Raw genomic sequence first — 4,918 nt, forward strand, 5'->3', positions numbered from 1 at the left:
TGTGTTTGTGTACAGGTACGAGCTGATCACTCGCCCAAGGAGTCCTACCGCATGTGTAAGATCTAGTAAACCGAAGTGAAACGGAGAGTTTCATGGAGGTAGGTCTAGGCCCAAATTGGGGCTGTAGCGCCACAGGACAAAAGAGAGATAGGATGGCGTAGTATGGACTCGATTAATCTGTTCAGGATATGGACCAGTTGAGGACTCTTTTGAACACGGTGATGAACCTTCAGTTTCCATAAAATATTGAAAAATTCTTGAGTATCTGCGCAACTGACGAATTCTAAAGAAGCACCCAGTTTTATGGAGTCATGTTGATCATAATTTTATGCAACTTTCGCACCATTTTGTTACGTTCATCTATTTACAGCGTTGTTCAGATGTGACCACGTATTGGACTTCGTGAAGTGAGAAATGTTTAGAAAGAATGTGGGACAGAGTTTTGCATATCACGTGACCAGATGTATCTTTCCAATTCTGTCCGTCTTACCGACCGGATCATTTCAGCCTGAACGAACTTCTTGCCACATACTTCAATGGCCACTCATGTTCCGACAGTTTCAGTCACTTTTACAAAAAAACAAATTCTTTTTCTGATTTTAATTTCACGCGTCTATTGTTGCGCATTAAAGAGTCTCCTTCTACCTGAAGGAAAACTTATTATTATGATCATTAATCATCAAAATATAATTTGAAAACGCTTTCACACACAAAAAAATTATGACTTTCCTCATCTTTCTGCATAGGCTACAATCCCGCCAAAATATGTTGCGACGTCCTTAAGAGTATTCTGCAAGAATGGTTTTCATGTGTTCTTTCCTCCCATTATCCCACACTAATCAAAACAATCCTATAGGGGCAGAGCGAGGAGAAGAATATGATATTGTCACGTGTTGAGGTGACTCATAAGATAGGGTTTTGGGTTGGATGATTGGATTTATTGCACCTTATACTTTCACACAGTTCGGGACTATAGGTAATTTACAGTGCTGTTGCTGGTCTACACGCTTTACAGCTCACCGTTACACACGCACACACAATAGGATTCTCAGCCTTCATTAGTCGTATCCTGACAACGGATTTATCACAATTTCACAGTAACTTCAAATCACACGTGAAGTCATCTTATCAGAGCCTAATTCCTTTCTTACCATTATTCTGTAACTGCAAATTCCGAAGACTCGACTCCAGTACTCTCGACTGTTGTTGTATACTCCTTCAGCGCTGCTTCTACTACTTGTGCTAAGCCGAACACACCTTATAACCACTTTGAACGGAGTCCACGGAAAATGCCGTCTTCTATTGTAAAGAATGAGTGTTTACTTATCCGTTACGTAGCAATGGATATCCTATTGTTAAACGTGTTCATTGCGGGGATGTGTTTACCGACCCGTTGCCTAGTAATGGATATACACGTCACAACATCTGACGTCACAAAGTGCTGGTCGCAATAACAGTGCGCAGAAATCGTACTCTTATGTAACAGCAGGGACTCCTCCAGTCGTAACATATTTTGATAGGTGAACCCACTGCACAGAGAAGTATCACTTCGTAAGTAACGCATTGTCAAGACATTGCGTGACAACCAGCGTCCATTGCTAGTCAACAGCTAGCAATTCCTAGGCAAAGAAACAGAGGCAGACCGCTATATAGGTAATTTCAAGATTTTCAGAAAACCGTAAAAAAATAAGAAATGATACGCCTATCCTATTAACACAGGGTGATTCTAAATTATTGTCGGGGTTTTCCGTGGCCTATAAACGGAAACCCCGACAGTATTTTAGAATCATCCTGTATATGTGTATAACAGTCTCATTACACTTCGTTATCTTGTTGATTGGAACCCTACGTAATCCATGTTTTCATGTATACATAAATCCTCGCTAAACTGGAATAATTGGATCATTTGGATTGAGATAATCCGGAATAATGAAACAAAAATAGCCCTAAAGAAGAAAAAATATAAAACAAACGATAAAAGTGCTGATGGAAATAAATAAAAAAAATATCACTGCAGCAATTCCTTCCTCTGCCAGAAGCTGATATCCAGGGTCTGCTTCATCCAGCTCAAGCCAGTCCTGGATATTTTCTTGCGTGGTTTCCGTCTCTCTAGCTGCCCTCAACACAGTCTGGAAGTGCTCTTGCTCCTAAATTCCAAGAGGCTTTTCTAATATAAGTATTCAACTGTGATCAGAGTCTTTCATTTTTCACACTTCGATCCGGTTTATCTGACATCCGGAATTACTGAAACCGGATTAGCGAGGGTTTACTGTATTACGAAATGCATCGGTCCCAAGAAGCCATGAGAAACCAGGGGTACGTAAGCTGTACGTATGTAAGATGATTCGTATAATTGTTGCGCCTAACATGGACTTCGAACCGGAGCTTTGTACTCGTATTTAACTGAACCCCCCCCCCACGAAAGATTACATTCACTGAGCTAGTAACAATATTCCTCAGATTTTATAGAACAGAAGTCTCTTTTCCGTTTTCACTAGGGCCCAACATTGAATCCCATCCTGAGGCAGTTCATTCTAGTTGATATCCTCATAAGCTTCTCTCAGATGTGTTTTAATATGACTGTTACTTCTTCATCGGGGCACGCGGTAGCGTAGTTGGTTGAGACACTATGCTACAAGCCGGAATATAGCGGGTTCGAGTCTCGATGAAGTGGATATTTTCAATTGACCTAAATCTTCCAGCCGCACTATGGCCATGAGTTCGACTCAGCCTCTAACAGAAACGAGTGCCAGGAATCTTCGTGTGGGTAAAGGGAGGCCGGCGAGTAAGGCTGACAACCTTACAGCCATCTGTGAGGCGACTGTCGAGATAATGTGGGAACCTCAACGTCTCACAACCCCATGGGCCTCCATGACCTGTTACAGGGATAGCTTTACTTTGAGGCGACTGTGTAGAAAAATGTAGTTTCTTTATTGTTAATTCTGATGTTATATATAGCAAGCACTGCGCTTCAAAATGCTAATAGGTACTGCAACTCCAGAAATTAATTTTCATTGCATCACGACCCGCTGAAACGTGGGCTACTGCTACTGCTACGCGTCTGGAGCGTAATGCCTGACTTCGGAAGTACGTACGTAGTAGAGAATGTACCCCATGTTAGGTGGGTCCCTTGTCACCACGGCATGGCGCATCCTCAGGTTGCGGATGGAGCAGACGGCCTCCAGATATGGAGGGAAGCTGTGAATATATTGAAGAAGCAGCCGTCCACAGTCGATAAAATGTAGTTCTCCAGCTTTGGGGTTGGGCGTGGGTATAACAATCCGCCGTAAAACAAATAAGCTTGTTACGAAATATTGCAAAGTGCCTCGGACCTGGACGATTTTTTTTGCATGAATGACCTAAGCTACATGAGGCGAATATTTGGACCGAAGAGGGATGAAATTACGGGAGGTTCGAGAAAACTGCATAATGAGGAGCTTATAACTTGTACTCTTCTCCAAGTATAATTAGAATGATCAAGTCAAGGAGGATTAGATGGGCAGGGCATGCAGCATAAATGGGGGCGAAGCGTAATACATGTAGAATATTGGTGGAAAAGCCACAAAGAAAAAGTCCACTAGGAAGACCAAGACGTATGTGGGTGTACAATACTAAAATAGATCTTAGAGAGATATGATGGGATGGTACGCACTGGATCGATCTGTCTCAGGATAGGGACTAGTAGAGGGATCTTGTCAAAAGGTAATGAACCTTTGGGTTCCACAAAATGCTGGGAAGTTCTTGAGTAGCTGCAGAATTGGCGACTTCCGAAGAAGGGCTAAGCTCCATGAAGTTAATTAGTTATTTATAATGTTGCTTTCACTACCTCTGTTGTATAGAGGCCAGAGTTCTGGCTACAGATACAAAGGTCCCGGGTTCGATTCCCGGCGCTACCAGATTTTCTGAGAAGTAGTGGATCTGGAGCGGGGTCCACTCAGCCTCGTGAGGATAACTGAGGAGCTATTTCAAAGAAATTGCAGCTCCGGTCTAGAAAACCGATATTAACGGCCGTGGGGAACCGCTGCGCTGACCGCGCGACACCTTCTATCGGCCAAAGTTGACACTAATTTCGCCGACAAGCGGCGGTCGCTCGGTCGGTATAGTTCGCTTGAGGACTTCAGTTCACGGAGTTTGTTTTGTTTGAATGTTGCTTAACCAATGTTTCGACAGAAATTTTAGATGCCATCTTCATTGCGAATTATTTTAGGGGCTTGTACGTTTTGCATACGATATCAAGCAATGGTTGGTGAGTCACAGATTAAGCCGTGGTTTATTGAAAATAAGTGTTAACCCCAAAACTCTTAAATCTGAAGACGGAAACCTAAATATTTGCCGAAACGACGGAAGACCTCCAACATCCTACGCGTCTATTTCCCGAAAGGCGAAATCACAAATTTCCTATTATACGCATATTCAGTCGAGCTGTACCTCTCCTTCAGTCTGGATGACGCAAATGGGGTGTCTGCTCTAGTTCTAAACAGATACACTGGTTTCAAAAATGTTCAAGTTATTGCAGTATCTGCAATGTCCTGCGGTTACTAACCTGTTGGCTGCCCACCCCCCTCACCTTGCCGTGTATGACTCCCACTTACCTCCTAATCACGTGATCAGCAATTAACAACATTGAGGCAGTTCAGGTTGATTGTAATTGCAAGTAATTACCCTGAAGCCAGGCGTCGAGTACTAGGAGGACAGTCAGAGGCTGACAGTTGAGTTACGGGCTGCTGGATCATTAAAGCTGGTAGTGCCAAGTCCGCTTTCGAAATCATAAGTCCAAACTGTACTTATTGTACAGAATGTCCCAGAAGGAAAGGTCATATTCTGGGGGGTCATAGTGTGGGCCATTCTAAGCAGAAAATTGTAGAACCATAGATATGTAGGTAGGTGGGTGGGTAGGTGGGTAGATGAGTAGATGAGT

The 4,918-nt window shown here is 43.0% G+C and overlaps 1 protein-coding gene across 5 annotated transcripts in view; it reads right to left on the minus strand.

Moving 5' to 3' along the window:
• Positions 1-4,918, minus strand: part of LOC111872137 (sodium-dependent noradrenaline transporter) — a 241,565-nt gene that overhangs the window by 126,588 nt on the left and 110,059 nt on the right. The gene's annotated exons all lie outside the window — the stretch shown is intronic.

This window comes from Cryptotermes secundus, unplaced genomic scaffold (assembly GCF_002891405.2).
Source record: "Cryptotermes secundus unplaced genomic scaffold, Csec_1.0 scaffold470, whole genome shotgun sequence".
In the NCBI taxonomy this organism is placed as follows: Eukaryota; Metazoa; Arthropoda; class Insecta; order Blattodea; family Kalotermitidae; genus Cryptotermes; species Cryptotermes secundus.